Source organism: Hyla sarda, chromosome 4 (genome assembly GCF_029499605.1).
Source record: "Hyla sarda isolate aHylSar1 chromosome 4, aHylSar1.hap1, whole genome shotgun sequence".
Lineage (NCBI taxonomy): Eukaryota > Metazoa > Chordata > Amphibia > Anura > Hylidae > Hyla > Hyla sarda.
In genome coordinates, this window is record NC_079192.1 from 57,773,806 (window position 1) to 57,800,804 (window position 26,999).

Consider the following 26,999-nt stretch of genomic DNA (forward strand, 5'->3'; position numbering starts at 1 on the left):
GTCACACAGTGAAAAAAGACGTACAAATGAACAAGAGGATGAATATACAGTGAATTACTGCCCGAACTTCCCCGGCCAGATCTGTAAGAATTTCCATGACCCTAACCAGAAGGCCGAGATTCCAAGTGTGATAAGATACGGTGCAGTGCTGCCCCTCAGTGAGGACTGTCCCGAGAGAGTTAAAGGGGTACTCCGGTGAAGACCTTTTTTCTTTTAAATCAACTGGTGGCCGAAAGTTAAACATATTTGTAAATTACTTCTATTAAAAAATCTTAATCCTTCCAGTACTTATTAGCTGCTGAATGCTACAGAGAAAATTCCTTTCTTTTTGCAACACTGATGACATCAGGAGCACAGTGCTCTCTGCTGACATGTCTGTCCATTTTAGCAACCGTGCATAGCAGATGTATGCATAGCAGATGTATGCATAGCAGATGTATGCATAGCAGATGTATGCATAGCAAATGTATGCTAAGGGCAGCATGGTTGCACATTGGCTAGCACTGCTGCCTTGCAGTGCTGGGGACTTGGGTTCAAATCCCACTAAGAACAGCAATAAATAAAACATTATTATTATTATAATAACGTCAGCAGAGAGAACTGTGCTCGTGATGTCATCAGAGAGCATTCCAAAAAGAAAATAATTTCCTCTGTAGTATTCAGCAGCTAATAAGTACGGGAAGGATTAAGATTTTTTAATAGAAGCAATTTACAAATATGTTTAACTTTCTGCCAGTTGATTTAAAAGAAAAAAGGTTTTCACCGGAGTACCCCTTTAAGACACCTCAGTAACATTACTCCCCAAGATACAAAAGTACCTTGACTCTACACACCCCACCCTAATGACCAGACCTGATCTGGGTACTGATTGATCTGGTTACATAATGCCAGCCCCTGTACACCTGCTCCTCAGCAGCGGGCCATCTGATAAGAATAGATACAACACTTGATCTCAATCAAAAGACTGAGCAGTATAAATCTTCCAATTTAACATAAATACATAAAGTCCACTGGTTCAGTTCAGAAGGATAATGTGCATCAGTCGTAACAGGTAGGTCACACATATCACACAGCCGTGTGCTCACCCATTCATCATAGTACTGAACCAGAAAGATCACAATTCTCTGTGTGCTCAGTATAACCCTGGGGGGTGGAGAACCCTCACTAACATTAAGGAGACCATACTCTAGAGCAATGGTCTCCAACCTGCGGACCTCCAGATGTTGCAAAACTACAACTCCCAGCATGCCTGGACAGCCTTTGGCTGTCCGGGCATGCTGGGAGTTGTAGTTTTGCAACATCTGGAGGTCCGCAGGTTGGAGACCACTGTTCTAGAGCTTTCGTGCTATATCCCAACATTACGTGATCAGTAAGATATATAACACCATCACATGATCAGTAAGATATATAACACATCACATGATCAGTAAGATATATAACACATCACATGATCAGTAAGATATATAACACATCACGTGACCAATAAGAATGTAAATTTAGGTTAATCTGCAGGTGTTACATGGGACTCTGCAGCAGATTTATTTGGGGAGATTTATCAAAACCTGTACAGAGGAAAAGTTGAACAGTTGCCCATAGCAACCAATCAAATCATAACTTGAATTTTCAGAAAGGCCTCTACAATTTTTAAGAAGCGATCTGATTGGTTGCTAGGGGCAACTGGTCAACTTTTCCTCTGTACAGGTTTTATTAAATCTCCCCTACTGTTGCCATATCTGGAATACTCCGTTAAGGTGACCATATTTTTATATCTAAAAGTCCATTTGGCTGATAGATATCTCCCCCCCCGACCATTTATGTACTTTCTATGGGGAAGGAGGGGTAAGCCGCAGCCAGACAGCTTTGGAGGTGACTTATCTCTCTCAGAACAATAAGGAAACAATCCAACACAACTGACTCTTCTTTCCACCCACATCATCTATCAGTGGCGAGTTGGAAGGCCACCATAGACGTTCATCTCAACAAACCATCTTCAACCAGCTTTAGAATAAAGCAGTGTTTTCCCAAGTTACAAAACTACAACTCCCAGCATGCCGGACAGCCAAAGACTGTCTGAGTATGCTGGGAGTTGTAGTTTTGCAACAGCTACTAGATCCTAGCCAGAAGGCTGAGATTCCAAGGGTGATGCCAAAGGTAAAAAAAAATATGGTGCAGTACTACCACTCAGTGAATACAGGTAAAGTCCAGCTCACCACCACGTCTGCTCTGTCACGGACACGTGTGGACCACACGTCTTGATCACTGAAGAAAGAAAGGTGAAGTCCAGCACAGCAGCGGCATGCGGTAAAAGCGTATTCTTTATTCAAGCTTCATGAGACAATGGCATCAAAAGGTTTGGACAATTGAGTGACGCGTTTCAGTGGACGAATCCACCTTAGTCATACTACCTGCACAAATGATCAGTCCGGACTATATAGGGGAGGAGCTCCTCCCCTCCATAGTCCGGACAGATCATTTGTGAAGGTAGTATGACTAAGGTGGATTCGTCCACTGAAACGCGTCACTCAATTGTGTGGTGGCCCAGTACCCTTGCTGCCCTGTCTGGCAGCCTCTCTTCAGTATCCTCTGGGCCCCTTGTACTTGTTTGCCCCTGTATATATGTTTTGCTATGTATTATAATATATAATGTGTTGTTGCTTTAAGAAATGTACCATGTGATTGTTACCCAGGCGGTACCAGTGACCAGGGGCTCCCTATGGGCTCCCTGCTAGTCTCCACCATATAAGCCCTGGGTGGAGCCTCTGCTTGCTCTCTTGGAGCTTAGAGCTCTTATTGCTGAGGTCCAGTGCAGTCAAGTCTAGGTGTGTGTCCAGTGTCATTGAAGGTCTCAAGTCCAGTCTGCAGCCACAGTCAATTGCAAGTAATCTACAGTCATAGCTTTGTCAGTCGGCAATCAAGTCAGTCCCTGTCAGCAACTGTCAAGTCAGCGTGGCCTGCATTAAATTGTCCTGTCCTACTACAAGTCCCAGCAAGCCCTTAAAGGGGTTATCCACCATAAGGTGATTTTAGTACAGTATGTACCTGCCAGACAAAAATGGACATGCTCAGGTAGGATCTGCGCTTATCTTGGGACTAAATGGCTATGTTGTGAGATACCCATAACACTGTGGCTAGCTTTTTGTGAACTGGTATTTCCTGTTTGAGTCTTTTTGGCCTACAAATCATGTAATTCCATTTACCTCCCTCCCACACATCAGCCACCCCACCCATTGAAACATAAATTAGCTGCATCCATTCAAAAGACCTGTGGTTTTCAATCAGGGTGCCTACAGCTGTTGCATTAGTTGCAGATTGATCTCTCTCCCACCAAGCGATCGCTCAACCCAGCAGGCAGGCTCCCTGTCATCAGCTGACTAGTGATTCAGGTCTCGGCCGCATTGCAACATGGGAAAAATCTGAGACAACAGTCATTTTGTATGCTGTTAAAAATAAATATTGGGGTGAAAATCACAGAAGAATTGTGAAAAAAACGTTATACACAGGTACAGACACTATATTATGAACTACACTAACTTTACAGCCTCTGTAGCATAGTCAAATAAAATAAAAAAATCCTGGATTACCCCTTTAAGGTCTCTGTGTCACTGGTCACCTCCGTGGTCCCTGGCTGAACTGTATAGACTTTACCATCTGTCTACCCTCAGTAAAGCTACAAACACAAAAAGTGGACACAGTGACAAAAATAAATAAATAAATAAATAAATAAGTGGATGTGCGCAGTGTGTAATACTGCCCGGACATCCGACCGGAACTCTAAAAATTCCCCGATCCTAGCCAGAAGGCCGGGATACTAAGGGTGAGTGCCCAGAAGAGTGTGAGATATTGGGGGAGATTTATCAAAGGATTTAGACTAGTTATTTGTCACACAGAAAGTCGCAGTCTAAATATGTGCAACTTTTCTGCAACTTTTGCTCTAGAGGATTTTTAGAACATGATGCATTCTAGTCTATTTTAGACTGCTGGTGCTGAATTTATCAAAAGCGACTTTTCAGTGACACGTCGCATAGGCTGAAAGTACGCCGAAATGTCAGACCATGTTGGAGCAGGTTTAAATATAGACTAAAGCATAGATCATGAAATCTGTGCACAGAACTTATCAAGAGCTGTGCACCATTGGATAAATTAGGCGCACAATAGACCAGCCTAACCCTCTGTAGTTTGGTCTATATTGATGCGGGACATAGACAACTTTGATAAATATCCCCCAAAGTGCGTGCTACGTGCTTTCCTTCAAGTGGGGCCGCAAATCCCAAGTGAATTCCGGCACCGTGGGGTCACCACTCCCAGGGCACTTGTGCACCTCGGCCTTCACTCTACCCAGACCTTATGGCCAGATCCAGCTGGGAGCAGGGCTCGTCAGAGATGACTGCTTCCCATACAACCATCCCTGCTACCCCTCATCCTGCCTTGGTGGTCTTCCACACCGCCAACTAACAGGAAAGGTACTGCACTTGATCTTAGCCAAAAAGCAGAGAACACATCAGTAACATTACTCCCCAATACACAAAAGTACCTTGGCTCTATAACACCCAAGCCCAATGACCAGGTCTCATCAGGGTTGCCATTGATCTGGTTACATAATACCAGCCCCAGAACACCCTGGTACACCGGCTCCTCAGCAGCAGGCCACCTGATAAGAACAGATACTACACTTGATCCCATTCAAAAGACTGAGAAGCATAAATATTCCAAGGTCCGGCTTCGATGTCACTTGTTCGATGTTTCTTTTTGCCAAAGCTGCAAGGGGACCACAAGTGCTCCCGGCATCTACCTAGGACCTGTATACTGATGACATCTCTCCCCCGGGGGTTGCAGGGCGGTGTGGAACAAGAAGGCCGCACACACTTCCCCTAGACCACCAGGAAGAACACCGCACCCTGACCAATCCAAGTGAACACAAACATGACAAATGTGACAGTGAAAAAAGACGTACAAATGAACAAGAGGATGAATACAGTGAATTACTGCCCGAACATCCCCGGCCAGATCTGTAAGAATTTCCATGATCCTAACCAGAAGGCCGAGATTCCAAGTGTGATAAGATATGGTGCAGTGCTGCCCCTCAGTGAGGACTGTCCCGAGAGAGTTAAGACACCTCAGTAACATTACTCCCCGAGATACAAAAGTACCTTGACTCTACACACCCCAACCTAATGACCAGACCTGATCGGGGTACTGATTGATCTGGTTACATAATGCCAGCCCCAGAAAACCTGCTCCTCAGCAGTTGACCATCTGATAAGAACAGATACTACATTTGATCTCAATCAAAAGTCTGAGTATAAATATTCCAATCTAACATTAACACATAAAGACCACTGGTTCAGCTCAGAAGGGTAATGTGCATCAGTCGTAACAGGTAGGTCACACATATCACACAGCTGTGTGCTCACCCATTCATCATAGTACTGAACCAGAAAGATCACAATTCTCTGTGTGCTCAGTATAACCCTGGGGGGTGGAGAACCCTCACTAACATTAAGGAGACCATACTCTAGAGCTTTCATGCTATATCACAACATCACGTGATCAGTTCTATGGGAAATTTAGGTTGTAGACGGCTGAAAAGCAATGTTCAGACCTTGGAATGTCCACATGGAAAATCTCTGTGTGGACATTTCAGAGACTGCGAGTAATATGCTGGCACTAGGACAGCACAGGAATGCGGCGTCTCATAGACAGATATGCATTCTGTGCAGAGTCTGCAGGAAAAAAAAATGAAAGAGTTAATTCTTTCTGCGGACACAGAATTTGGAATTTCCGTGCCGGAAACATATTTTGCACGGAAATTCCACAGTGTGTACAGTGCAGCAGAATCCAATTGAATTCAATGGAACTCTGCTGGAGCAGAATTTCCGTGCAGAACTCCACACGGAAATGCTAAGGTGTGAACATAGCCTAAGGGGAGATTCACGTGTCTTTTTTTTTAATGGGCATGGACTTGGCCACAGAGAACAGGAAAGAACTAGAGAGGAGCGAACTTAAAGTAAATTCGATTCGTCACAAACTTCTCGGCTCGGCAGTTGATGCATAAATTAGTTCAGCCTTCAGGTACTCCGGTGGGCTGGAAAAGGTAGATACATTCCTAGGAAAGAGTCTCCTAGGACTGTGTCCACCTTTTCCAGCCCACCGGAGCACCGGAAAGCAGAACTAATTTATGCAGGAAAAGTCATCAACTGCCGAGCCGAGAAGTTCGTGACAAATCGAATTTACTGTAAGTTCGCTCATCTCTAGAAAGAACACCTGTACATACAAAGGGAGAAATCTGCAACAGGTCCACAGCAAATCTGAATTTACAGGTGTTACGTGGGACTTTGCAGCAGATCCACTGGGGGAGATTTATCAAAATTTGTGCAGAGAAAAAGTTGTCCAGTGGCCCATAACAACCAATCAGATCATTACTTTAAAAATTTAAGAAGCAATCTGATTGGTTGCTATGGGCAAGTGGTCCACTATTGTTGCCAAATCCATGCCAAGACAATATAACAGTAAGACGTACGTGAACCTTACCTTACAGCCGTCTACAACAGTTGCATGCATTGGAGCTATATGCCTCCCTGTGATAGTGGAGTATGGACCAACGTTGGGATATCTATAAGGGTGGTTTCACACCACGTTTTGTACTTACGGTTCCCGTATACGGCTGGGAGGAGTATTTCATGCATGTCTATGAGCCAACCGGAGTGAACCGCAGCCTCCGGTTGGCTGCGTTTTCGGCCATATGTGGTTTCCCAACCGTAGGAAAAAACGCGGTCGACCACACTGCGGTTCACTCCGATCGGCTCATAGACATGCATTAAATACGGTTCCCCTATACGGCTGAGTGCGGGCACCGCGATTAAGCCCCGCCCCCTCCTCCCAGCTGTATACGGGAACCGTAAGTACAAATCATGGTGTGAAACCACCCTAACACTGTTTCCATACCCACACACAGTATTTTCTGGTAAAACCTCCTGAGGAACCCCTGTGACCATCATGATACTGGGGGGAAAAGCGTAGAGGTCTAATTCTTTGTATCATACTTTATTTTGTTTTGGTGTTTGGGTATCACCTTATATGTATATTTTTTACTATGGGGATATAATGATGCATCATTATATGAGGTATGTTTAATCATATTGTTTCTGCACATATGCATTACAAGTTATTTAGTGAAAGGGAGCGGAAAGCCATCGCTTTGAAGTGAGGGCGCCTCCTCCATTGTCAGGCAGGAACAGTCCTGGACTTTTAGGAGACGGCATTGTCTATTATCTGCCATATGGGTCTGCTGCCAGAACCACCCATCTTGGCATATCCAGACTACAGTCAGCCATTCCGGCTGTACACTTATGCCAGTTTTGAAGGTCTGGGAGCTGTCCTGTCACAAGTCCAGGAAGGGCAAGAGCGAGTATTTGCCTATGCCAGTCGTAACCTTCAAGGAGCAGGGAAGAATTATACAAATTACAGCTCATTCAAGTTGGAACTCCCCGCCCTGGTGTGGACCGTGACCATAAAGTTCAAAGACTATTTGGCTGCCACGCCATTTACTGTCTACACAGATAATAACCCATTGACCCACCTGAACACTGCCAAGTTGGGTGCCATCGAGCAGCGTTGGGCTTCAAGATTAGCCTATTTCAGTTTAATCATCACGTACAGAAGCGGCAAGTCGAATGACAATACCGACGTACTGTTCAGGATGACCCCCGGTGAAGAACCACCTGTCGAAGACGTGTGGGAAGACATGGAAATGCCCCCATTCTACCAACAGTTCGGGAACCAGAATGTTGTGACTGCTCTCATGGACGGTGAACCCAGGTCCGAAAGGTTTAAGGAAGACCTATACACCTGGAAGACTATTCAGGACGAAAGTCGAGTCATGGGGCATCTGTTGGACTACCTTCTGGAGAAAAAGGTACCAACCCGTCTACGCCCGGCCCAGTGTGACTACTAGCTGAAATGAGAGGAAGCAACTGTTTGTGCACAAAAGACTGTTGTACCGAAATTCTTTGGATGTGGTCTCTGGTGATCGACTTCATCAGATTCTGATTCCCTGAAGAGATACGGCGATGGTCCTCAATGCATGCCATGATCATCCGGGACACTTTGGAATCCACAAGACCGAAGCTACTGTCAGGTGAAGATTCTATTGGATCGGAATGTGAAGCGATGTTGAAAAATGGTGCAGTGAATGTGCAGTCTGTAACTGCAAGAGCACCCCTCCATTCCATCCAAAGTGAAAGGCCTAACCAGTTGGTTGTGCTAGACCATGTCAAGTTGTCTCCTACCCGGTCTGTGTACACTTATGCTCTCACCATGGTGGATCACTACTATAAATGGGTTGTCATTGTCCCCGTCAAAGATCTCACAGCCAAGACAGCGGCCCAGATGTTCTACTCCAATTGGGTGCAAACCCTTGGGTGTCCGGAGTCTGTCCTAACGGACTGGGGGACGGCCTTCAAGGCCCAACCCTTCCAAGAGCTGTGTCAATTCCATGCCTGCAAGAAACTTTGGACTACTGCTTTCCCCCCCCAGGGGAACGGGCTCTGTGAGCACATCAATCAAGTCTTTATCCACATGTTGCGAGCAGCTTCTGTGTCAAGGCAAGAACAGTGGCCCCGACTGCTGCCCAAATTATTGGAGATCTATAATAACACAGTCCACTGTTCTACAGGGTACACCCCTTTCTACTTGATGATGGGGCGACATGGGCAGCTGCCTAAATACCGAACATTTGGGCTTCAAGCCCCATTCAATAACTCTGTCCGCAAGCCTCCCTGTAATGGGTCTCTGACCACCAGAGAAAAATCCAAGAGGCCAAAGAAATTGTCAGCAAGAAGATGGGCGAGACCCAGCAGAGACAATAGGAGGACTATTGCTTCTCAGCCTTTTGCCTAAGATCAAGTGTAGTATCTGTTCTTATCAGTGGTCTAGTCTCATATTGAGAAGCATAAATATTCCAATCTAACATTAACACATAAAGACCACTGGTTCAGCTCAGAGGAGTAATGTGCCACATCATAACAGGTAGGTCATACATATCACACAGCTGTGTGCTCACCCATTCATCATAGTACTGAACCAGAAAGATCACAATTCTCTGTGCGCTCAGTATAACCCTGGGGGGTGGACAACCCTCACTAACATTAAGGCGACCATACTGTAGAGCTTTCATGCTATATCACAATATTACGTGATCAGTTCTATGCGAAATTTAGGTCAGTTGTAGATGGCTGAAAGGCTATGTTCAGATCTCAGAATATCCACGTGAAAAATCTCTGTGCGGACATTTCAGAGACTGCGAGTGCCAGCATAATATGCCAGGGCTAGGACTGCACAGGAATGCGGCGTCTCATAGACAGATATGCATTATGTGCAGAGTCCGCAGAAAAAAAATGAAAGGGTTCATTTTTTTTTCTGCAGACATGGAATTTGGAATTTCCGTGCTGGAAACATATTGCACAGAAATTCCACAGTGTGCACAGTGCAGCAGAATCCCGTTGAATTCAATGGGACTCTGCTGGAGCGGAATTTCCATACAGAACTCTGCACGGAAATGCTAAGGTGTGAGCGTAGCCTAAGGGGAGATTCATGTGCCTTTTTAATTTTTTTTAATTTTTTTATGGGCATGGACTTGGCCACAGAGAACAGGAAAGAACATCTGTACATACAAAGGGTGAAATCTGCAACAGGTCCACAGCAAATCTGAATTTACAGGTGTTACGTGGGACTTTGCAGCAGATTCACTGGGGGAAGATTTATCAAAATTTGTGCAGAGGAAAAGTTGACCAGTGGCCCATAACAACCAATCAGATCACTACTTGAATTTTTAAAAAGGTCTAAAAAATTTAAGAAGCAATCTGATTGGTTGCTATGGGCAACTGGTCCTCTATTGTTGCCAAATTCATGCCAAGACAATATGACGTACGTGACTTGTGGGAAGACATGGAGATGCCCCCATTCTACCAACTGATCGTGAACCAGAATGTGGTGACCGCCGTCATGGATGGTGAACCCAGGTACGAAAAGATTAAGGAAGACCTATACACCTGGAAGACTCTTCAGCATGAAAGTTGAGTCATGGGGCATCCGTTGGACTACCTCCTGGCGAAAAAGGTACCAACCCATCTACGCCGGGCCCAGTGTGACTATGAACTGAAACGTCTGTGGCGACAGAGGAAACAACTGTTTGTGCACATAGGACTGTTGTACCAATATTCTTTGGATCCAGTCTCTGGTTCCCTGAAGAGATACAGCGATGGTTCTCAACGCATACCATGATCAATCGGGACACTTTGGAGTCCACAAGACCGAAGCTACTGTCAGGCAAAGATTCTATTGGATCGGAATGTGAAGCGATGTTGAGAAACGGTGCAGTGAATGTGCTGTCTGTAATGTCACCAAGAACGTGCGCAAGGATGCAAGAGCACCCCTCCATTCCATCCAGAGTGAAAGGTCTAACCAGTTGGTCGTGCTAGACCATGTCAAGTTGTCTCCTACCCGGTCCGTGTATACTTATGCTCTCACCATGGTGGATCACTACTATAAATGGGTTGTCATTGTCCCCGTCAAAGATCTCGTCAAGACAGTGGCCCAGATGTTCTACTCCAATTGGGTGCAAACCCTTGGGTGTCCGGAGTCTGTCCTAACGGACCGTGGAACGGCCTTCAAGGCCCAACTCTTCCAAGTGCTGTGTCAATTCCATGCCTGCAAGAAACTTTAGACTACTACTTCCCCCCCCCCTCAGGGGAATGGGCTCTTTGAACACATCAATCAAGTCTTTATCCACATGTTGCGAGCAGCTTCTGTGTCAAGGCAAGAATAGTGGCCCCGACTGCTGCCCGAATTATTGGAGATCTATAATAACACAGTCCACTGTTCTACAGGGTACACCCCTTTCTACTTGATGATGGGGCGACATGGGCAGCTGCCTAAAGACCGAACATTTGGGCTGCAAGCCTCCTTGTAGTGGGTCTCTGACCTCCAGAGAAGAATCCAAGAGGCCAAAGAAATTGTCAGCAAGAAGATGGGCGTGACCCAGCAGAGACAACAGGAGGACTATTGCTTCTCGGCTAAGATCAAGTGTAGTATCTGTTCTTATAAGTGGTTTAGTCTCCTATTGATGTAGGATGGATGTTGCAATGAGGGGGCAGGTGTTCCGGGGCTGGTTCTGAAGAATCAGCTTGATGGCTGTCCTGATGTCACCTGTTTCCTTCCGGGTCCTGCCATGAGGCTGAGAAGGTCTAGAGCTAAGGTACTTTAGTGCCTCGGGGAGTGGTGACCCCGAGGTGCCAAAACTCACTGGGTGTACTGGCACCGTGAACTCATCACCTTGTGATGTATGAAAGGTGACAGAAGCAACTAATCAACTTTTTCTCTGTTAATAAATCCTCTATTGTTACCGAATCCATGCCAAAATAATATGACATACGTGAACCTTTACTTACAGCCGTCTACAACAGTTGCATGCATTGGAGCTACATGCCTCCCTGTGATAGGGGAGTATGGACCAACAATGGGATATCTGTAATGCTGTTTCCATGCCCACACACAGTATGGGGCCTCTCTCCTGTTGGAGAAGGGCTTGTGATAGACTGCATCCTTTGTGCACGTTTCCTGGCCTTCTGGCTAGGATCAGAGAAATTTTAATAGATCAGGCAGTATACCTGTGCACATTCACTTATTTATTTCTACTGTGTCACTTTTTGCATGTTGTGTGTCCACAGGATTGTTAGGATGTGGTAGCCCTTCTGGGTGTCCTGTCTAGGGGAGCTGTGTGTGTGTGTGGCCATTAGGTTCCGCACCTCCCTGCAAAAACCCTGGGTACTCCTCTGCATGGGCAGGGTACCGACTGTTAACGGCTCTGCGGGCAGATACCTTGGCTAACGCCAAGGGGGATGCCGGGAGCATTTGTGGTCCCTTAGTAGTGTGATAGCCTGGGGGATGTAGGGTATGGAGAGTGTAGCTGTGCAGTAATTAAAGGGTGCTTGTTAACCCTTGCTATTCATGACACCAGGGTGAGGGCTCCTCAATAATGATTTTCCTACCGCCACCCTTCCCAAGAGCGATAGGGAGGTAGATGATAAGAATAGATTGTCCACAACCGTAGAGTTTCTGAAACAGTATTAACTTTTACTGAAGGTTTTCGGCAAGTTTCAATAATACAACAGTCTCTCAGCATAACAACGGCTTTCCATGGAGATTGACAAAGGTTGGGACTTTAGCATTTAGAGTCTTTTAGAACTATGTGGTGTTCCACTGGATTTAGGGGTTCGTTGCGGTCCAGTAGTCAGGCTAGCATTAGCAGGGATTTAGATGTGAACTCACGGTTTTGGTTCCGCTGAGGCCGGCAGGCTTTTGAGGCCTAGTGTGTCTTTGAAAGTTGCGTAGCACCATCCTGTTAGTCCGGCATCCATGAGAGCAGCAACCCAAGAGAGCGATAAATGGACGCAGCTCCCTGATATGGGCAGGGGCTGGACTAATGCTGATTGGTCCATACTGATGTCAATCACCATTACAGAGATTTGTGGGTAACACGTGACCCAAGGACCTCCTAAGGTCCTACAACATACCATAGAGGTTACCAGCATGGTCACATGACCGAAGGTCCTGCGACGCTGAACAAGATAAGTACTGTAAAGTACTATAGAATATATATAATAATTAAATATAAACATTTATTATTATTAAAGATAGACTTGAGGAGAGGTGACTAGGGGGCTGTCCCACCTGAGGAACCCTACCTGAACGTAGTTAATCTCACTTTTGGGGACCTCTACACTAGGTACGGTATGCAATACTGTACCGGGACACCACAGTAGCTTCGGCGTAAAGGGACATTGATCCTGGAACCTTGCAGGTACCCTTTGGTACGAAGGCGAAGGGTAAGGTTTGTTGGAGAAGGGCTTGTGATAGACCGCATCCTTTGTGAACGTTTTTTTCCCCCATTGTTACATGTTTGAACTTTTTCTTGCACTTTGGGTGATTCGAGAGCACATTCCTCGACTCTTAGATAAATTAACAGGAGGACTATAACCATCATGCTTCTGCCAAACAACTTCAATTGGGCGATAAAGTCTGGCTGCGGAAGTTTCCAAGGACCCGCAAGTTAGACCCTATCTGGGAGACAGAACCGTACACGGTGACGGCCATACCCTATCTGGAATCTGATTTATACAAAGTATAAAAGCCTGGGTACGAGCTGCAGGTTTTTCACCGAAACCGAATCAAGTTATGTCTGAAAGAAGATCTACCAGTGCTCCCAGCACCACCTCCTCCAGCTGTCAGACCTGTGAGAGAGTACATTCCAGGTGAGGGAATCCACCCATCCGTGGATTTCCCCATGTTTTCTCCAACCAAGCCTGCAATCTTCTGTGTCTCACTAGCACCAGGGCCGGTTCAACCTACTCTACACTGTTTCCAGTCTTGTCACCATTGGCTCAGGCCTATACACCAGTCTCTAGAGTACCAACTCCGTCTCCAGCCTCTCCAGTGCGGACATCAGCGACTCTGGGTCCCGCCAGCCCTGGACCAATACCCGCTCTTGAATTCGTCGAGGAGGAGTTAGCTGCAGCTCCAGAGGTTTCAAGAGCTTCAGAAGACGCAAGAGTTCCAGATTCCCCCGAAGTGGTGTTGCGAAGGTCCCAACGGTCGACACAAGGACAAATTCCCGTAAGGTTCAAAGAGTAGGTCACAATATAATGTGTAAAGTTGTACCACATATCGTTAGTCCATACATAATCAAAATAGTCCACACACATGTAAATATCTAAGTTAGGACTGTAACATCATTCCTAGTCCCAGTCCACAAGTCTTCAATGTATGCATATATATGTCTAATGTTTTCTCTCCTGTCAAAGTTTACAGGGTACTCTACTGGCCAGAGGGTACCCCTGAGATATAGGTAAAAGCACGTATAGAGACAGAGTACAATATGTAAAGATAACACTGTTGAATAGAATAACAATGTATGTTGAGTTCTGGGGAGAAGTGTTGAGAACCGAAGGGCCCCAGCAGCCAAGGCCTTGGGAAGATAGCCTCCGACAGCCCAATCCACAACTTATGTGTATTGGTGTCTTAAATGTGTTACTAAAGCAGTTACAAGGTCAGTTACCCCCACATGTTTATTGCCCTAAAATATAGGAGCCTGTATGGACATTTACAAGTGCTACATGGACTCTCCCCTGTTTTGCTTTTCATAACCAGACCTGTGAAGGACATTTTGCATAATGCCCCAGGAACTGTCACTAGGCCCCCAGTGGCCACTTCGGTCATACGCCCTCCAGGACTGGGCATCGAGGACGACTGTATTAAAGAAGGGGAGTTTCTGGTGGTCCAGTACGGAAGGTGTTCCTCCGTACCCTTGCTGCTCTGTCCGGCAGCCTCCCTTCAGTGTCCCCTGGGCCCCTTGCACTTGTTTCCCCCATGTATATATGTTTTGCTATGTATTATAATATATAATGTGTTGTTGCTTTAAGAAATGTACCATGGGATTGTTACCCTGGAGGTACCAGTGACCAGGTGTGATCTATGGGTTCCCTGCTAGTGTTCCCCATATAAGCCTTAGGTTTAGCCTCTGCTTGTTTTCTTGGAGCTTAGAGCTCTGTTGCTGAGGTCCAGTCCAGTCCAGTGCAGTTGAGTCAAATCTAGGTGTGTGTTCAGAGTCATTGAAGGTCTCAAGTCAAGTCTGCAGCCACAGTCAATTGCAAGTAAGCTACAGTCATAGCTTTGTCAGTCATCAAGTCAAGTCAGCGTGGCCTGCATTAAATTGTCCAGTCCTATTACAAGTTCCAGCAAGCCCTTAAGTCACTGGTCACCTTCGAGGGCCCTGGATGAACTGTATAGACTTTACCATCTGTCTACCCTCAGTAAAGCTACCCTTATCCGTAACTTGGCAACGGAGTCATTATTGCCCCCGTGCCTAGCCCAGGATCCAGCGGTATACCTTCGGGTGGTATCGAGGATAAACCACGCCCTGGTGTCACAAATACAAGGGGTTAATTCCATCTTCCCCTAGGGTAACAACATCTGCTCTCATCTCACCCCCATTACCACAACTGTCCGAACCTTTTCATACTGTTGTTTCATGAAGTGTGAATAAAGAATACACTTTTACTGCATGCTGCTGTGCTGGACTTCACCTTTCTGTCTTCAGTACCACTCAGTGAGGACCATCCCCAGGGAGTTTAAACACATCAGTAACATTACTCCCCAATACACAAAAGTACCTTGGCTCTACACCCCCCCAACCCAATGACCAGGTCTCATCAAGGTAGCCATTGATCTGGTTACATAATGCCAGCCCCAGAACACCCTGGTACACCTGATCCTCAGCAGCGAGCCATCTGATAAGAATTGAGACAAAACTTGATCCCCCTCAAAAGGCTGAGAAGCATAAATATTCCAATCTAACATTAACACATAAAGTCCACTGGTTCAGCACAGAAGGGTAATGTGCCACGTCTTAACAGGTAGATCACACAACTGTGTCCTTTTTTTAAGAGTCAAGGCAAGTGCTCTCAATCACCCAAAGTGCAAGAAAAAGTGCAAACGTGTCACACTAAAAAAAACGTGCACAAAGGATGCGGTCTATCGCTAAGCCCTTCTCCAACAGGAGAGAGGCCCCCCCCCCAACAAACCTACCCTTCACCTCTGGGCCAGAAGGCACCTGCAAGGATCCAGGTTCAATGCCCCTTTTCGTTCGCCGAAGCTACTAAGGGGCCAAAAATGCTCCTGGCTTCAACCTAGGCGTCAACCAAGGAGCCGTGTACTGATGGCATCTTGACCGAAGCCAAGATGCCCAGGGGTTGCAGGGAGGTGAGGAACCAAAAGGCGCCACACACACACCTCCCCTAGACCGCCAGAGGGACACCCAGAAGGGCTACCGCATCCTGACAATCCTGTGTACAAATAAAGACACAAACGTAGCACAGTGACAGAACATAAAAATAATAAATAAGTGGACAAGTGCAGATATACTGCCCTGATCCCAGCCAGAAGGCCAGGATACCAAGGGTGAGTGCCAAAGGTGAAGAGTATGGTGCAGCGCATTCACTCAGTGAGTTAACACCCAGTGAGTTTTGGCACCTCAAGGTCACCACTCCCCGAGGCACAGAAGTACCTCGGCTCTACACCCCTCTACCTCATGGCGAGACCCGGAGGGAACAGGTCACATCAGAGCAGCCGTCAAGCTGATTCCTCAGAACCAGCCCCGGAACACCTGCCCCCTCCATACAGCACCCATCCCCACCAGTCTCACACCAGCGTTTCCCATCCACTGGCAGAAACGGATAAGAACAGATACTACACTTGATCTTAGCCAAAAGGCCGAGAAGCAATAGTCGTCTGCTCCTCAGCAGCAGGTCATCTGATAAGAACAGAGACTACACTTGATCCCACTCAAAAGGCTGAGTAGTATAAATATTCCAATCTAAGGCTGGGTCCACACTACGTTTTGTCCCATACGGGAGCGCATACGGCAGGAGGGAGCTAAAACCTCGCGCTCCCGTATGTCATTCACTTCAATGAGCCGACCGGAGTGAAACGTTCGGTCCGGTCGGCTCATTTTTGCGCCGTATGCGCTTTTACAACCGGACCTAAAACCGTGGTTGACCACGGTTTTAGGTCCGGTTGTAAAAGCTCATACGGCGCAAAAATGAGCCGACCGAACGTTTCACTCCGGTCGGCTCATTGAAGTGAATGACATACGGGAGCGCATACGGTGACATACGAGAGCGCGAGGTTTTAGCTCCCCCCTGCCGTATGCGCTCCCGTATGGGACAAAACGTAGTGTGAACCCAGCCTTACATTAACACATAAAGACCACTGGTTCAGCTCAGAAGGGTAATGTGCCACATCGTAACAGGTAGGTCACACATATCACACAGCTGTGTACTCACCCATTCATCATAGTACTGAACCAGAAAGATCACAGTTCTCTGTACACTCAGTATAACCCTGGTGGGTGGACAACCCTCACTAACATTAAGGCGACCATACTCTAGAGCTTTCATGCTATATCACAACATTACGTGATCAGTTCTATGCGAAATTTAGGTCGGTTGTAGATGGCTGAAAGGCAATGTTCAGACCTCGGAATGTCCGCATGGAAAATCTCTGTGCGGACATTTCAGAGACTGCGAGTGCCAGCATAATATGCCAGGGCTAGGACTACAGATATGCATTCTGTGAAGAGTTCGCAGAAAAAAATGAAAGGGTTCATTCTTTCTGCGGACACAGAATTTGGAATTTCCGTGCCGGAAACATATTGCACGGAAATTCCACAGTGTGCACAGTGCAGCAGAATCATGTTGAATTCAATGGGACTCTGCTGGAGCGGAATTTCCATGCAGAACTCCACACGGAAATGCAAAGGTGTGAACATAGCCTAAGGGGAGATTCATGTATCTTTTTTTTTTTTTAATGGGCATGGACTTGGCCACAGAAACAGGAAAGAACACCTGTACATACAAAGGGTGAAATCGGCATCAGGTCCACAGCAAATCTGAATTTACAGGTGTTTCATGGGGCTTTGCAGCAGATTCACTTGGGGGGGGGGGAGATTTCTCAACATTTGTGCAGAGGAAAAGTTGACCAGTGGCCCATAACAACCAATCAAATCCCTAATTGAATTTTTAAAAAGGTCTAAAAAATTAAAGAAGCAATCTGATTGGTTGCTATGGGCAACTGGTCCTCTATTGTTGCTAAAGCCATGCCAAGACAATAAGACATACGTGAATCTTTCCTTACAGCCGTCTACAACAGTTGCATGCATTTGAGCTACATGCCTCCCAGTGATAGTGGAGTTTGGATCAACGATGGAATATCTGTAACGCTGTTTCCATCCCCACACACAGTATTTTCTGGTAAAAACTCCTGAGGAACCCCGGTGACCATCATGATACTGGGGGAAACGCGTAGAAGTCTAATTCTTTGTATCATACTTTATTTTGTTTTGGTGTTTGGGTATCACCTTATATGTATATTTTTTACTATGGGGATATAATGATGCATCATTATATGAGGTATGTTTAATCATATTGTTTCTGTACATATGCATTACAAGTTATTTAGTGAAAGGGAGCGGAAAGCCATCGCTTTGAAGTGGGGGCGCCTCCTCCATTATCAGGCAGGAACAGTCCTGGACTTTTATGAGACGGTATTATCTGTTATCTTCCATATGGGTCTGCTGCCTTTTGCTGACAGAAGCACCCATCTTAGCGTATCCAGACTACAGTCAACCGTTCCGGCTGTACACTTATGCCAGTTTTGAAGGTCTGGGAGCTGTCCTGTCTCAAGTCCAGGAAGGGCAAGAGCGAGTAATTGCCTATGCCAGTCGTAACCTGCAAGGAGCAGAGACGAACGATACAAATTTCAGCTCATTCAAGTTGGAACTCCTTGCCCTGGTGTGGGCCGTGACCGAAAAGTTCAAAGACTATTTGGCTGCCACGCCATTTACTGTCTACACAGATAATAACCCGTTGACCCACCTCAACACTGCCAAGTTGGGCTTAAGATTAGCCAATTTCAGTTTCATCATCAAGTACAGAAGCAGCAAGTCGAATAGTAATGCCGACCTACTGTCCAGGATGACCCCTGGTGAAGAAACCCCTGTCGAAGAATTGTGGTAAGATGTGGAGATGCCCCCATTCTACCAACGGATCGTGAACCAGAATGCTGTGACCGCCGTCATGGACGGTGAACCCAGGTACGAAAAGTTTAAGGAAGACCTATACACCTGGAAGACTCTTCAGGAAGAAAGTGGCGAAGTGGCAAAAAAGGTACCAACCCGTCTATGCCGGGCCCAGTGTGACTACGAGCTGAAACGTCTGTGGCAACAGAGGAAACAAAGGGCTGTTGTACCAATATTCTTTGGATCCAGTCTCTGGTGATCGACTTCATCAGATTCTGGTTCCCTGAAGAGATACGGCGATGGTCCTCAATGCATACCATGATCAATCGGGACACTTTGGAGTCCACAAGACCGAAGCTACTGTTAGGCGAAGATTCCATTGGATTGAAATGCCGAGCGATGTTGAGAAATGGTGCAGTGAATGTGCAGTCTGTAACATCACCAAGAACGTGCGCAAGGACACAGGAGCACCCCTCCATTACAACCAGAGTGAAAGGCCTAACCAGTTGGTCTTGCTAGACCATGTCAGGTTTTCCGGGGCATGTTCTGAAGGATCAGCTCGACGGCTGTCCTGATGTCACCTGTTTCCTTCCGGGTCTTGCCATGAGGCTGAGAAGGTCTAGAGCTGAGGTACTTTACTGCCTCGGGGAGTGGTGACCCAAGGTGCCAAAACTCACTGGGTGTACTGGCACCGTGAACTCATCACCTTGTGATGTATGAAAGGCGACAGAAGCAACTAATCAACTTTTTCTCTGTTAATAAATCCTCTATTGTTACCGAATCCATGCCAAAATAATATGACATACGTGAACCTTTACTTACAGCCGTCTACAACAGTTGCATGCATTGGAGCTACATGCCTCCCTGTGATAGGGGAGTATGGACCAACAATGGGATATCTGTAATGCTGTTTCCATGCCCACACACAGTATGGGGCCTCTCTCCTGTTGGAGAAGGGCTTGTGATAGACTGCATCCTTTGTGCACGTTTCCTGGCCTTCTGGCTAGGATCAGAGAAATTTTAATAGATCAGGCAGTATACCTGTGCACATTCACTTATTTATTTCTACTGTGTCACTTTTTGCATGTTGTGTGTCCACAGGATTGTTAGCATGTGGTAGCCCTTCTGGGTGTCCTGTCTAGGGGAGGTGTGTGTGTGTGTGGCCATTAGGTTCCGCACCTCCCTGCAAAAACCCTGGGTACTCCTCTGCGGGCAGATACCTTGGCTAAAGTCAAGAGGGATGTCGGGAGCATTTGTGGTCCCTTAATAGCTTTGGCGAAAAGGGACATTGAACCTGGAACCTTGCAGGTACCTTTTGGTCTGGAGGCGAAGGGTAAGGTTTGTTGGGGGCCTCTCTCCTGTTGGAGAAGGGTTTGTGATAGACCACATCCTTTTAAAAAAAAATTTTTTTAGTGTAACACGTTTGCACTTTTTCTTGCACTTTGGGTGATTTGAGAGCACATTCCTTGGCTCTTAGATAAATTAACAGGGGGACTATACTGTCATGCTTCTGCCAAACCACTTCTATTGGGCGATAAAGTCTGGCTACGGAAGTTTCCAAGGACCCACAAGTTAGACCCTATCTGGGACACAGAACTGTACATGGTGATGGCCATACCCTATCTGCAATCTGATGTATACAAAGTACAAAAGCCTGGGTACGAGCCGCAAATTGTTCACCGAAACCGAATCAAGTTATGTCTAAAATAAGATCTACCAGTGCTCCCAGCACCACCTCCTCCAGCTGTCAGACCTGCGAGAGAGTACGTTCCAGGTAAGGGAATCCACCCATCCGTGGATTTCCCCATGTTTTCTCCAACCCAGCCTGCGATCTTCTGTGTCTCACCAGCACCAGTTCAACCTACTCTAGTCTCTGCACCAGTCCCAGTCTTGTCACCATTGGCTCCGGCCTATACACCAGACTCTAGAATACCAACTCCGTCTCCAGCCTCTCCAGTGCGGACACCAGCAACTCTGGGTCCCGCCAGCCCTGGACCAATACCCGCTCTTGAATCCGTCGAGGAGGAGTTAGCTGCAGCTCCAGAGGTTTCAAGAGGTCCAGAAGACACAAGAGTTCCAAATTCCCCCAACGGTCGACACAAGGACAAATTCCTGCAAGGTACAAAGAGTAGGTCACAATATAATGTGTAAAGTTGTACCACACATCGTTGGTCCATACATAATCAAAATAGTGCACACACATATAATAAATATCTAAGTTAGGACTGTAACATCATTCCTAGTCCAAGTCCACAAGTCTTCAATGTATACATATATATGTCTAATGTTTTCTCTCCTGTCCAAGTGTACAGGGTACTCTACTGGCCAGAGGGTTCCCCTGAGATATAGGTAAAAGCATGTATAGAGACAGAGTACAATATGTAAAGGTAACACTGTTGTACAGAATAACAATGTATGTTGAGTTCTGGGGAAAAGTGTTGAGAACTGAAGGGCCCCAGCAGCCAAGGCATTGGGAAGATAGCCTCCGACAGCCCAATCCGCAACTTATGTGTATTGGTGTCTTAAATGTGTTACTAAAGCAGTTACAAGGTCTGTTACCCCCACATGTTTATTGCCCTAAAATATAGGAGCCTGTATGGACATTTACAAGTGCTACATGGATTCGCCTCTGTTTTGCTTTTCATAACAAGACCTGTGAAGGACATTTTGCATAATGCCCCAGGAACTGTCACTAGGCCCCCAGTGGCCACTTCGGTCATATGCCCTCCAGGACTGGGCGTCGAGGACCACTGTGTTTAAGAGGGGGAGTTTGTGGTTGTCCAGTATAGGAGGTGTTACCCCGTACCCTTGCTGCCCTGTCCGGCAGCCTCTCTTCAGTGTCCCCTGGGCCCCTTGTACTTGTGTTCCCCCCCTGTATATATGTTTTGCTATGTATTATAATATATAATGTGTTGTTGCTTTAAGAAATGTACCATGGGATTGTTACCCTGAAGGTACCAGTGACAAGGAGTGACCTATGGATTCCCTGCTATTGTCCCCCATAAAAGCCTTGGGTATAGCCTCTGCTTGCTTTCTTGGAGCTTAGAGCTCTTGTTGCTGAGGTCCAGTCCAGTGCAGTCGAGTCTAGGTGTGTGTCCAAAGTCATTGGAGGCCTCAAGTCCAGTCTGCAGCCACAGTCAATTGCAAGTAAGCTACAGTCATAGCTTTGTCAGTCGTCAATCAAGTCAGCGTGGCAACAGAGTCATTATTGCCCCTGTGCCTAGCCCAGGATCCAGCGGTATACCTTCGGGTGGTATCGAGGATAAACCACGCCCTGGCATCAGGAATACAAGGGGTTAATTCCATCTGCTCTCATCACACCCCGTTACCACAACTGTCCCAACCTTTTGATGCTGTTTTCTCATGAAATCTGAATAAAGAATACGCTTTTACTCCATGCCGCTGTGCTGGACTTCACCTGTCTGTCTTCAGTAACACTCAGTGAGGACCATCCCCCGGGAGTTTAAACACATCAGTAACACTACTCCCCAATACACAAAAGTACCTTGGCTCTACACCCCCCAACCTAATGACCAGGTCTTATTAGGGTAGCCATTGATCTGGTTACATGATGCCAGCCCCAGAACACCCTGGTACACCTGCTCCTCAGCAGTGGGCCACCTGATAAGAACTAGTGTTGAGCGGCATAGGCCATATTCGAATTCGCGAATATATGGACAAATATTCGTCATATATTCGCGAATATTCGCATATTCGTAATATTCTCGTTTTATTTTCGTAAATGCGAAAATTTACATATGCAAAAATTAGCATATACTAAAATTAACATATGCAAATGTTCGCATATGCAAAAATTTGCGCGCCAGTCTCACACAGTAGTATTAGAGCCTTCTTTACACCACACAAGCTGGAAGCAGAGAGGGATGATCACTGTGATGTGTACTGTGAAAAAAAAAAAAAAAAAACGAATATTCGTAATTACGAATATATAGCGCTCTATTCGCGAAATTCGCAAATAATATTCGAATTGCGAATATTCGCGAGCAACACTAATAAGAACAGATATTACACTTGATCTCAGTAAAAAGGCTGAGAAGCATAAATATTTCAATCTAACATTAACACATAAAGACCACTGGTTCAGCTCAGAAGGGTAATGTGCCACGTTGTAACAGGTAGGTCACACATATCACACAGGTGTGTGCTCACCCATTCATCATAGTACTGAACCAGAACCCTCACTAACATTAAGGAGACCATACTCTAGAGCTTTCATGCTATATCACAATGTGGTATCCCGGTACAGGACCTTGTCCTGTCCCTTGTCTAAAGTCCCCTCAGCTAGAGACCCTCCATGTCTATAGGGCTCTCTTGTAGGACTTACCCCTAGTCGCCTCCTATAAATCTATTGTTTAATATATGTTTAATGTGTAGAAGATGTATGTCTAGGACCTTAGTGGTCATGTGATATACAGTGGTAATGTATAAAATACTTAAGGACCTTTGGAGGTCATGTGATATACCCAGAGTTCACTGGGTTCATAACTTACAGGTTTGCCAACCAATGAGCTTTTGCCCAGCCCTCTTAATATATAATGGGCTGCTGCCACAAAATTCACTCTCTTGTTCCTGCACCACAGAAGCACAAACATCTCAACAGAAATCTCAATTCATCTAGGCCCAAAGCCTAAGAACCTGCAGCCACTAAACGTGAGTTACCAAAGCTCAAACTACTGAATCCTGTGTGACTACTATCAGCTCAAATATTCTACAATAGTAGCACAGTGGCTAGCATCAAAAGCTCATTGCTTCCAAGTCCCAGCAAGCCTGTGAGGAACCTGTATCCCGGTTCACTCTTGAAAAGACTGTTATGTTCAATACCGTTGCATAAAATCTGCAAGTAAAGTTTCTTCAGTTTACTTAATAAAATCTGTTGTGGACGTTCCGTTATTTCTCCCTGTAGTTTGTGGGACGTTTGGCGGTAGGAACATTACTATTGAGGAAACCTCACCCTGGCGTCACGATATCTAAGGGTTAATACCACCAGACCCTACACTATTACCGCAACACCCTAGACACCATTACTCTTCTAGTTCACCACAACAACATTACGTGATCAGTTCTATGGGAAATTTAGGTCGGTGGTAGACGGCTGAAAGGCAATGTTCAGACCTCAGAATGTCTGCACGGAAAATCTCTGTGCGGACATTTCAGAGACTGCGAGTGCCAGCATAATATGCCGAGGCTAGGACTGCACAGGAATGCGGCATCTCATAGAGAAATATGCTGTCCGGGCATGCTGGGAGTTGTAGTTTTGCAACATCTGGGGGTCTGCAGGTTGAAGACCATTGCTCTAGAGTATGGTCGCCTTAATGTTAGTGAGGGTTCTCCACCCTCCCAGGGTTATACTGAGTGTACAGAGAACTGTGATCTTTCTGGTTCAGTACTATAATGAATGGGTGAATTCACAGTGTCTTAGCTGTGCAGAAGTGCCCGGAATTCATTTGGGTTTTGCAACCCCACTTGAAGGAAAGCATGTAGCATGCACTTTTTCTATCACTCTTCTGGGCACTCACCCTTAGTATTCTGGCTAGGATTGGGGTATTTTTATAGGTCCGGGTAGTATTACACACTGCGCACATCCACTTATTTATTTATTTATCATTTTTGTCACTGTGTCCACTTTTTTGAGTTCAGTTTTGTCCACTAGGATTTGGTAGGGTGTGGTAGCCCTTCTGGGTGTCCCTCCTACCGGTCTAGGGGAGGTGTGTGTGGCCATTAGGTTCCTCACCTCCCTGCTATACCCCTGTGGCAACCCTGTTTCGGCAGGATGCCAAACCGGTTTTACTGGTTCCTTGGTGACAACCTGGTTAACACCTAGTTGCCCGCAGTGAATACTTTCGGTCCCTGAGTAGCTTCGGCGAAAGGGGACATTGTACCTGGAACCTTGCAGGTGCCTTTTGGCCTGGAGGCGAAGGGTTTGGTTTGTTGGGGGGCCTCTCTCCTTTAGGAGAAGGGCTTGCGATAGACCGCATCCTCATGCACAGTTTTTGTGTGAACACTTGCTCTTTTTACTTGCACTTGGGTGATTTGAGAGCACGTACCTCGGCTTTAAACACAGCGTCTTGGTCTTTTGGCTAAGATCAAGTGTAGTACCTTCCTGTCAGTTAGCAGTGTGGAAGACCACCTAGAATGGTGCAGGTGTACCAGGGATTGCTGTATGGCCAAGCAGTGGGCCCTGAAGTGACCTGGATCTTCTGGCTCTCGCCCTAAGGTTCGGGTAGAGTGAAGGCCGAGGTGCAAAAGTTCCCTAGGAGTGGTCATCCCAGGGTGCCGGAACTCACTTGGGAGTAGCGACCCCACTTGACTGATGGCACGCACTTTTTCTCTCACTCTTCTGAGCGCTCATCTCTATTGTTCTGGCCTTCTGGCTGTTGATCTGCAGAGGAATTTTTATAGATCTGGGCAGTATCACACTGTGCACATCCACTTACTAATTTTATATGTTTTGTCACTGTGCTCACGTTTGGGTTCTTTTTATGTACACTAAGATTTGGTCAGGGTGCGGTAGCCCTTCTAGGTGACCCTCCTGCCCATCTAGGGGAGGTGTGTGTGGCCATCAGGTTCCTCACCTCCCTGCCATGCCCCCGCCCCATGGCATTCCTGCTTTGGCAGGAATGCCGAACCGGTTTTACTGGTTCCACTGTGGCAACTAGGCTAACGCCTAGTTGTTTGCCAGGAAGGTTTTTCGGTCCGTGAGTAGCTTCAGTGAAAGGGGACATCGTACCTGAAACTTTGCAGGTGCCTTTTGGCCTGGAGGTGAAGGGTTTGGTTTGTTGGGGGCCTCTCTCCTGTTGGAGAAGGGCTTGCGATGGACCGCATCCTCGTGCACGTTTTTTTGTGTGAACACTTGCACTTTTTACTTGCACTTGGGTGACTTGAGAGCATGTACCTTGGCTTTCAATAAAAAAGAAAAAGCACACAGCTGTGTGATATGTACAACCTACCTGTTACAACATGGCATATTACCCTTCTGATCTGAACCAGTGGTCTTCATGTATTTATAGTAGACAGAAATATATATATATATATATATTTATTTAATATTAGCATAAGGTTTGTTTTTCTTTAGAATGCTTCCACTGCAGTTTTTGAGCTAAAGTCAGAAGTGGATTCAGGAGGAAGAAATATAAGTCTATACTATACTATAGTACTTGGCGTGGAAAAAAATGCAGAAAGGCAAGCAATATGTGGTGTCTCAGTACAGGACCTTGTCCTGTCCCTTATGTTAAGTCCCCTCAGCTAGAGTACCTCCATCTCCACAGGGCTCTCCTGCAGGGCTTGCCCCTTGGTCGCCTCATATAATTGTATTTACATGTCTATTATTTAATGTAGAGGTGTAATAAATGTATATGACCTTCCCAGGTCATGTGATCTACAGTTGTGAATGTACATATGTTTAAGGACCTTCCTGGGGCATGTGATGTACCCAGAGTTCACTGGGTTCAGGACTTACAGGTTTGCTGGCCAATGAGCTTAGTCCAGCCCCCTTAATATATAAAGGGCTGTAGTCTCCAAATTCACGCTCTTCTCTCTCTTAGTTCCTGCTCTTATCTCCTGGATCCAAAGCAAGCACAATCAGCACATCTTCAATCTCAATTCATCTAGGCCAAAGCCTAAGAACCAGCAGCCACTAAAACCGTGAGTTATAAAGCTCAAACCTACAAATCCTGTGTGACTACTATTCTACTCAAATCTTATAATTAGTAGCACAGTGGCCTGCTTAAAGCTCATTACTATCAGTCCCAGCAAAGCCTGTGAGGAACCTGCATCCCGGTTCCCTCGAGAGAAACTGTTTAATTGTAAAGACTGTTGCATAAAAGTTCAAGTAAAAGTTTCCAGTTATCTCATAAAATCTGCCGTGGACATTCCGTTTATTCTCCCTGCCGTTTGTGGGCCGGTTGGCGGCAGGACCTCCAATACTAAGCAAACTGCACCCTGGTGTCACGACAAGTGAGGGTTAATACCACCAGACCCTTCAATCACCATTGCAACACCCCAGACACCACAAATATATTGTAGAATAAGAACAGAGACAAAATAAATGAAATAAAAAAAAAAGCTGCAGCATAACTGCTTATGACCACTAGATGGCAGTTTATGCCAAAATAAAGCTCAGTCTGCCATAGGACAGACACATTACATCATGGTCAGGAGATTAATGTGTTCTCACCACATAAATTAAAGGGTTTTTTTCAGCCCTTTTGAGAAAACCCCCTAGTGGCAGGCATGGGCTAAAACAGCAAATAACAAAAACAAAAAAACAGCGTACATACCCCATGGATGTATTTATATCTCAAGCAGGCCCATGGCTACCAATCCAACCCTATTTCACCCATCTATTCTCTCT

General features: G+C 46.1%; 6 non-coding genes and 2 pseudogenes across 6 annotated transcripts; 1 reads left to right on the plus strand and 7 right to left on the minus strand.

Moving 5' to 3' along the window:
• Positions 1 to 1,018: 1,018 nt before the first annotated feature.
• LOC130268173 (small nucleolar RNA U13) lies at positions 1,019 to 1,115 on the minus strand. The gene has a single exon (XR_008843528.1). It is a non-coding gene; the product is annotated as a small nucleolar RNA U13 (small nucleolar RNA).
• A 4,229-nt stretch (positions 1,116 to 5,344) lies between these two features.
• Positions 5,345 to 5,441, minus strand: LOC130268172 (small nucleolar RNA U13). Its single transcript, XR_008843527.1, has one exon. It is a non-coding gene; the product is annotated as a small nucleolar RNA U13 (small nucleolar RNA).
• Positions 5,442 to 8,871: 3,430 nt separating this feature from the next.
• On the plus strand, positions 8,872 to 8,976 carry LOC130267882 (U2 spliceosomal RNA; annotated as a pseudogene).
• Positions 8,977 to 8,992: 16 nt separating this feature from the next.
• Positions 8,993 to 9,088, minus strand: LOC130268177 (small nucleolar RNA U13). Its single transcript, XR_008843531.1, has one exon. It is a non-coding gene; the product is annotated as a small nucleolar RNA U13 (small nucleolar RNA).
• Positions 9,089 to 16,243: 7,155 nt separating this feature from the next.
• LOC130267879 (U2 spliceosomal RNA) lies at positions 16,244 to 16,335 on the minus strand (annotated as a pseudogene).
• A 494-nt stretch (positions 16,336 to 16,829) lies between these two features.
• Positions 16,830 to 16,925, minus strand: LOC130268174 (small nucleolar RNA U13). The gene has a single exon (XR_008843529.1). It is a non-coding gene; the product is annotated as a small nucleolar RNA U13 (small nucleolar RNA).
• Positions 16,926 to 22,507: 5,582 nt separating this feature from the next.
• On the minus strand, positions 22,508 to 22,690 carry LOC130267959 (U2 spliceosomal RNA). Its single transcript, XR_008843349.1, has one exon. It is a non-coding gene; the product is annotated as a U2 spliceosomal RNA (small nuclear RNA).
• A 42-nt stretch (positions 22,691 to 22,732) lies between these two features.
• Positions 22,733 to 22,828, minus strand: LOC130268176 (small nucleolar RNA U13). The gene has a single exon (XR_008843530.1). It is a non-coding gene; the product is annotated as a small nucleolar RNA U13 (small nucleolar RNA).
• Positions 22,829 to 26,999: the final 4,171 nt, after the last annotated feature.